Below are 8,758 nucleotides of genomic sequence, written 5' to 3' on the forward strand. Positions count from 1 at the left end.
GGCACGCATAAGGAGGATGGGCCAGCTTTCAAATCTCCCCAGGGTACAACCAGTCCACTCCCCAAACTACGGGGGAAGGAATAAACAATAAAGGGGAAGCCAAGATGGTTCAGGAGGAGGTGTTTCTACTATGAGGCATAAGCAGTAGGAGCCAAGATGTTGACCATAAGGGTCTGACCTAGCTTGGGAAAAGGATCAGATTGGATAAGGGACACAGAACCCCAGAAGATCTAGGAAATGGATTGGTTAGGGAGAGGATCCAAAACCAACCCGCGAAGAATTGGGAAGTTGATTGGTTAGTTTTGAAAGGGCACCTTGTCCTTCCCAAGCCCAAGGTAATATATAATCAGCCTAACAAAGGCTCTCTCTCTCTCTCTCTCTCTCTCTCTCTCTCTCTCTCTCTCTCTCTGTCTCTGTCTCTCTCTGTCTCTCTCTATGTCTCTCTCACTCACTCTCACTCAGTAACATGTGATTGCCCCATTCATTCACCTCTTCTCTGTCCATAGCAGCCATGGGTCCTAGGAGCCATGCAGCAGGTAGCTACTGCAAGCTCCAAGCAGGAGCCTGACTGGAGCAGCACAATGCAAGCAGAAGTACAACTGGGAACAGAAACTATGCTAGCCAGACAAGGACAGTGGCTAAACTGGACTAAGCTTTGATGTGGCACAGGATTTTTGGACACTGGCCTTTGTTCTGGGCCTCATGAAGATAAGATTGGGCTGCTTTCACATAGGCCAGGCAAGAATTACACTTATTTCACAGCAGAACAGAGCTGAACCTGGGACAATTCTTTGATTTTGTTTTTACAATAAATCTTACCACTAAACCTTATTCCCCAAACATAGTTCCTTGGAATGCTTTCCTTGCAACTCCATGAAAAGGCCCCATTTCTACCAGCAACAAATAGAAAATGTTTATGAGTTTCTTTGAGCCAAACTGATGACAATTCCAGGAAGCAAGATCTCAAATGCTCTGGAGAATGATACTTTGTGTATTTGTTTTTATTTTATATATACTAGAGGCCTGGTGCATGAAATTCGTGCATGGAGGGGGGTTCCTCAGCCTGGCCTGCATCCTCTCCAATCTGGGACCCCTCGGGGGATGTCTGACTGCCAATTTGGGATCAGGCCTAAACCGGCAGTCAGACATCCCTCTCGCAATCTGGGATGACTGTCTCCTAACCACTCGACTGCCTGCTTGCCTGATCGCCCCCAACCCCTTTGCCTGCCAGCCTGATCGCCCCTACCTTGCCCCCTGCCAGACTGTTTGCCCCTACCTTCCCCCGCCCCTAGCCGGCCTGATTGTCCTTACCTTGCCCCCCTGCTGGCCTGATCTCATCCCCAACTGCCCTCCTCTGCTGGCCTGATCTCACCCCCAACTGCCTTCCCCTACTGGCCTGGTTTCCCCCAACTGCCCTCCCCTGCCATCCTGATCTTGCCCCCAACTGCCCTCCCAGACTGGCCTGATCTCACCCCAAACTTCCCTCCCCTGCTGACCTGATCACCCCTAACTGCCTCTACCTTGGCCCCTACCACCATGGCTTTGTCCGGAAGGAAGTCAGACTTCTGGAAGATGGCCGGTCAACCCAGTCTAATTAGCATATTATACTTTAATTAGTATAGATAAATTATATAGGATAGGATTGCTTAAATGGGAGGGGGGAGCCTTTTTCAGCAGGAGGCGATGCTCTTGGCAGACAAAAACACATAATCTCTATATCTGGACAGATAGCCAGCCATATGCACTATATTGCAAAAACCTGTCATTAAAAAATTGAATCAATTTCTTACACCTTACACCAAACAGCTGCTACCCTTAAAACCCCTCCTCAGTCCTCACCTTAGGTTCTGCCTTCGCAGTTCACCAAGAGTATATTCTGATTGGTCGGGCTCTATGCCAGTTAGTGTCAAAATCCCCGCCTCCTAGGCAGCCATTGGCTCTTCGCAATTCACCCAGATTTGGTTCTGATTGGTCAGGTTCTATGCCAGACAGCATCTCTGGGTCTATCTCCGGGCCTGATCATAGAGGTGGAGCTAATCCACAATCGCTCAAGGCTGCTGGAGAGCGGGCTGAACTGCTGACCTCTGGGAGAGAGAGAAAGAGAGGTCATCAGTTCAGCCCACTCGCCTGCTGTGCATGCAGCCTGGTGTTCGGTCGAGCCTTCAGTAATTTTGGATGTTACAATCCTGGTGTGTGCTCTCTCACTCTCTCTCTCTCTCTCTACCCCCCCTATCTAATAAAAGAGCAATATGCAAATTAACCATCACTCCATTACACTCACAAGCCATACCCACCAGCCAATCAGGAGTGAGTATGCAAATTAACCCAACCAAGATGGCTGCGGCCACAGAGTGAACAGGAGGCTTGGGTTTCCCCGGCGATGGAGGAAGCCAACCTTTCCACACACCCTGGCCAGCCAAGGCCTCCACTCAAGGCTACAAAGTTTCAATTATAGAAGATAAATAAATCCCAGATACCAGGGCCTCCTCTTGGATTGCTGGGGGGCGTGGCTGGCCTGCAAAACACCACAGGCCCCTCACACAGGCCCCTCACCCAGGCCACCGCATGCCCCAAGGGAACCCACACCCTGATCTGGGACACCCTTCAGGGAAAACCAGATGGCCCCCACCCCTACACCAGGCCTCTATCCTATCTAATAAAGAGTAATATGCAAATTGACTGTCACTCCAACACACAAGATGGCTGCCCCCATGTGGACACAAGATGGCTGCCACAAGATGGTCAGCAGGGGAGGGCAGTTGGGAGGGACCAGGCCTGCAAGGGAGGGCAGTTGGGCGCAATCAAGCCTGCAGGGGAGGGCAGTTACAGGCAAACAGGCTGGCAGGGGAGCAGTTAGGCATCAATCAGGCTGGCATGGGACTGGTTAGGGGGTTATCAGGCTGGCAGGCAGAAGCAGTTAGGGGCAGTCAGGAAGGTAGGCAGGCGAGCAGTTGGGAGCCACCAGTCCTGGATTGTGAGAGGGATGTCCAACTGCCTGTTTAGGCCTGATCCTACTAGACATCCCTCAAGGGGTCCCAGATTGGAGAGGGTGCCGGCTGGGCTGAGGAACACACACCTGCATTCACGAATTTCTTGCACCAGGCCTCTAGTATGTATATTAGAGAGAGAAGAAGGGAGAGGGAGATAGAAACATCAATGAAAGAGAAACATCAAAATCTATCAGCTGCCTCCAGCACCCCCCGCTGGGGATTGAGCCCACAACCTGGGCATGTGCCCTGACCAGGAATTGAACATACAAACTCTTAGTGAATGGTCCAACACTGAGCCAAATGGGCCAGGCAAGAATGAACATTACCTTTTATACATTTGCAATTAAGGAGGGGATGAAAAAAATTAAATAAATATTAATAAAAAGTTTGAGATATCTGCCCTGGTTGGTGTGTTATTGTCAGGTACACTGAAACCTGGTGGGATCAATTCCTGGTTAGGGCACATACCTGGTTGTGCATTCAATCCCTAGTTGGGGCATTTGGGAGAGTCAACAGATCTATGTTTCCCTCTCACATCGATTTGTCTCTCTCTCTCAGCCAGAAATACAATTAGGATCAACTGCTGTTTTATAAATGAATGGGTTTTGTCTTTTCATACATGTGTCATGGATAAAATTCTAAAAGAAAACCTATAACATTTCTGCATCTGTCTTGATTATATGACTATGTACATATACTACATATGTGTAATATTTTTCTGCCTTTGGATGGTATTGCTGAGTTAATTTGTGAAGAGTTCTATTTAATTGGCTTAAGGACAAAAAAACAGTCTACATAAATCAAGAATACTCAGAAATGGAAAGGAGCACCACCAGATCCAAGATTGTGGCCAGCAGGATGCTGAAGGAGCTTGAAGAAATCCACAAATATGCAATGAAAAACTTCCATACATCCAGGTTGATGAAGCTAATTTACTGACTTGGCAAGGGCTTATAGTTCCTTATAACCCTCCATATGATAAGGGACCTTCAGAATCAAAATCAGCTTTCCAGCAGAGTATGCATTCAAACCACTGAAGATCATATTTAAAACAATGATATATCACCCCAACATCCATGAAAAGGGACAGGTCTTTTTGCCAGTAATTAGTGCTGAAAACTGGAAGACAGCAACCAAAACTGACCAAGTAATCCAGTCCCTCATAGCACTGATTTACAACTCCTATCCTGAGGTCTCCCTTGCGGCTGACCTAGCTGAAGAATATTCTAAGGACCGTAAAAAGTCCTGTAAGAACGCTGAAGTGTTTATAAAGAAATATGCGGAAAAGCGACCTGTGGACTGAAAATCTGCCAGGGTTGATTTCAGTAAATGTGAGAGGAGACCTGGAGTAGTGTATTCAGACACCCCTCAAAGCAGGGATTTGTGAAAAATTGACATGTGCCACCACCTGGAAGTTCCCTTGTGGCAATTACTGTGGAAACTTTCCACAGTTTTCTGAATCAAAAGTGGTCTTAGACAAACTGTAAAGAAAGGATGAACAATTTAAGATGTTCTTATTCTGCTTTCTTTGCTTTAAAAATCACTGCTTCAATCTAATCCTATCTAATAAAGACAGAATATGCAAATTGACCATAACTCCATGACAAAGATGGCAGTGCACACAGCCAATAAGGAGGGAATATGCAAATTGATGCCACAAGGTGAGTGGTGGAAGGCAGCTCTGGCTGGAATGAAGGCGGAAAGGTAGCTCCAGGCCAGAGAAAAGGCGGAAAGGCGGCTCAGGCCAGAGAGAAGGTGGTGCTGGTAACCAGGGGAAGGAATGCCTATTCTTTTTTTTTTTTAATATATTTTATTGATTTTTTACAGAGAGGAAGGGAGAGGGATAGAGAGCTAGAAACATTGATGAGAGAGAAACATTGATCAGCTGCCTCCTGCACACTCCCTACCAGGGATGTGCCCACAACCAAGGTACATGCCCTTGACCGGAATCGAACCTGGGACCTTTCAGTCCGAAGACCAATGCTCTATCCACTGAGCCAAACTGGTTTCAGCAGGAAGGCCTATTCTTGCATGAATCTTCATGCATCGGTCCTTTAGTATATATATATATATATATATATATATATATATATATATATATATATGAGAATGTGTATGTATATATAGATATACTAACCCAAATATATTTCCAGTTCACCTGATGTAGGATAATCTTCAGTAAATTATCCTATCTAATAAAGAGGGAATATGCTAATTGACCCTTACGCCATTGCAAAGATGGCAGCACCCAGAGCCAATAAGGAGTGAATATTCTAATTGACTGCCCTGCCCTCAAAGATGGTGGCACCCACAGCTAGTAAGGAGGGAATATGCTAATTGACTGTCCTGCCCTCAAAGATGGCAGTGCCCACAGCCACAAGATGGTGGTGCCCAGTACCCTCAGCCCCTCTGGGACGGCAGGCACATGGTAAGGCCAGACCTGCCCCGAGGCAGGCCCGGCCTTGCTGCGCACCTGCCTCTGGAGTCCCCCAGTCCCCTCAGCCCCCAGCTGCCCAGGGCTGGCCCGAGATGCAGGCAAGCCTCGGATGGCAGCTACCCAGCCACCTAGGGCAGCCTGAGGCTCAGGTAACCAGGGCCAACCAAGGCTTGTGCTGCTGGCAGTGGCAGCAGCAGAGGTGTGATGGGGAGTCGCCTTCCCCTGATCGCCAGGTCACCTCCTGCCCCTGAGGGCTCCCGTACTGTGAGACGGGGCAGGCCGGGCTGAGGGACCCCCCCTCCAGTGCATGAATTTTCATGCACCAGGCCTCTAGTCTAGTATAAGTTTGTTGCTATAATTAAAACAAGTATGTCTTAAAGCTAACAATATCAAATTTAACTCAAACATGCAACTTTTATTTTACACAAGATTACTAAAAGTCAAATAAGCTCATATCTCTGTTACAGGGTGTAATAAAGAAAAGTATTTGGATGATGATTAGCTGTTTAATGTCTCATAATATTTCCATGAGTAATATAAACAAAATAAGAACCAGTAATTTAAATAGACATGTGTAAGATAAAAGTTTATAAACTTTTCAATAATAACTATCAGTATGTTTACATAAAAATAGGTGTGTTTTTTTAGTAACTTGAAACCTTAAAGTTATATGAGATAAGTTAAATGATAAATATTCACTAAATATTTACATCATTTCCAAGTTAATTAAAACACTGAAACATTAATGACTGAACATAAGCTTATTATTCACTTTTGGCTTCCTCTTATAGAGGAATTCAAGGTATTTGGGTCTATTAGTAAACAAGTTTTGTGTCACAATGAAAAATTTACTATGAAAAAGAATGAAATTATAGAAACTATAAAATGTCTTTTTAAATTTGCCAATCCACAGAATGCTAGTAAGTGTAACATACAATACACAATTTTCTACTTCTTAAATTTCACTAGGAATTAATGATTTTAAGGGTTAAGTATTCTAATCAATTGAAACTACTTAAAAATAATAAGGGTAAAAAGAAACAAGCATGTATAAAAAGTAGGTAAGAAAAGTAGAATATCTTTTTTGGATAATGATAGGTATGGTGGACATGTTTGTTGAAGAAAAAGGAAAGTAATTTTATTCTAAAGCAAAATGATTGATTATTCTAGAATGTATAATAGGAAAAACAGAAAAAAATTGGATGAATATAAAAAGTTGTAGGCTTATTGAAAAGGAATCTTGGGAAAGGAGTTTTATTAGTGGTTGAGCTGCTAAGATTGGAACAGATTTAAGTTTTACACAAATGAGTTTTGTCCCCCTTGTCAAATATTAGGTGAATGGATATGCTCAGGTTCTCAATTCTGTTCTGTTGGTCTGTTTGTCTATTTTTATACCAGTACCATACTGTTCTAATTACTATCCTATCTAATAAAGAGGGAATATGCAAATTGACCATCACACTGTCATAAAGATGGGGGTGCCCACAGCGGAGGCAGGGTTTCCATAACACAAGATGGCTGCACCCACAGCGCAGGCCGAGTTCCCGTAATGAGCCTTAACAAGCAATCAGCAGGGACCTGAGGCTGCGTGGCACTGGGCCAGGGCAGGGGACCTAGGCTGCACCCCCTGCCTGGTGGGGTTTGACAAGGGAACTCAAGCTGCACCCCCCACCCTGGCACCAGGCCAGGGACCTCAGCTGTGCCCCCTTCCCAGCAGGGCTTGATGGGGGACCTCAGGCTGCACCCCCTGCCCCAGTGCCGGGCCAGGGGACCTGAGGCCGTGCCTCCCACCTGGTGGGGCTTGACAGGGGACTTCAAGGTGCACCCCCTGCTCCAGTGCTGGGCTGGGGGACCTCAGGCTTCTCCCCCCGCCTGGCACTAGGCTGGGGGAACTGAGGCTACGCCCCCACCCTGCGGGGGTTGATGGGGTCCCTGAGGCTGTACTACCCCCACCCAGCAGGGCTTGATGGAGGACCTGAGGCTGTGCCCTCTGCCCGGCAGGGCTTGATAAGGGTGGGGCCGGCTGGTTCTGAGTCTCATGCAATTTTGAAGCACCGCAGGTGGGCGGGAACTTGACTCTGGGTCCCATGGCGCACCCTAGACTCTGACAGGAGGGAGATTTTCATATACACTTTACTAATTTTCTTTTATCTCTGATACTTCTATTATAGAGAAAGGGCAAATGGAAATATTAAAATATTTCCTCTAATTAATCCCCTTTTAATGTGCATGAATTTCATGCACCAGGACACTAGTAACTTTACTGTATAGCTTAAAGTCAGGAAGTGTGATGCCTTCTGCTTTGTTCTTTCTCAGTATTTATTTGTCTATTAAGAACTAGAGGATTGATGCATGAAATTCAAGGGGCTTGGCCCCCACTGTGGTGGTGGCTGCCCCTGCCTTGGCCCCACTTCTGCATCTTCGTCCAGAGGTCACCTGGAAGGTCATCTGGTCTAATTAGCATATTATGCTTTTATTATTTTAAATATTTTGTGGTTACATATAAATTTTAGTATTATTTTTCCACATCTGTTAAAAAAGCCATTAGAATCTTGACAAATATTGCATTGACAATTTAGCAATATTAATCTTTCCCATTCATGAACAAGCAATACCTTTTCATTTATGTGTGTATTCTTTGATTTCTTTCATCAATGTCTTATAATTTTCAGAGGAGAGATCTTTCACTTCCTTGGTTAATTTTATTCTTAAGTATTTTATTGTTTTTGACACTATTGTAAATGAGGTTGATAATTTATTTTTTAGAAAAATTATTGTCAGTGTATAGAAATGACCATTTGTATATTAATTTTGTATCCTGCAAATTTACTGAACTTATTTATTAGATCTAACAGTTTTAAAAATCATGTCATTTGCAAATGGAGAAAACTTTACTTATTCCTTTTTTAATATATATATTTTCTTGCCTGATTGTACTAGCTATGACTCTTAGTACTATGTTGAATAGTAGTGGTGAAAATGAGATCTTAAGAGAAATTCATTCAATCTTTCAGCATTCATTATGGTGTTAGTTATAGGCTTGTCATATATTTCCTTTATGTTGTGATATGTTCTTCCTATGTCTAATTTGTTAAGAGATTTTTATCATGAATAGATATTAACTTTTTTCAAATGTTTTTTTCTGTCTATTGATACGATCATATTATTCTTTCAGTTTACTAATGTATATAGCACATTGACTGGTGTATGTTGAACCATCCTATTATGCTGAGTGAAAAAACTGTGACAAAAAAGGACAAATACTGTATGATCTCATGTGTGTGTGTGTGTGTGTGTGTGTGTGTGTGTGTGTGTGTGTGTGTGTAATCTA

At 44.3% G+C, this 8,758-nt stretch overlaps 1 pseudogene across 1 annotated transcript; it reads left to right on the forward strand.

Moving 5' to 3' along the window:
- Positions 1-3,845: 3,845 nt before the first annotated feature.
- On the forward strand, positions 3,846-4,293 carry LOC307096362 (ubiquitin-conjugating enzyme E2 L3-like; annotated as a pseudogene). The gene has a single exon. The product of its transcript is annotated as a ubiquitin-conjugating enzyme E2 L3-like (transcript).
- Positions 4,294-8,758: the final 4,465 nt, after the last annotated feature.

Source organism: Cnephaeus nilssonii (genome assembly GCF_951640355.1).
Source record: "Cnephaeus nilssonii genome assembly, chromosome: X".
In the NCBI taxonomy this organism is placed as follows: domain Eukaryota; kingdom Metazoa; phylum Chordata; class Mammalia; order Chiroptera; family Vespertilionidae; genus Cnephaeus; species Cnephaeus nilssonii.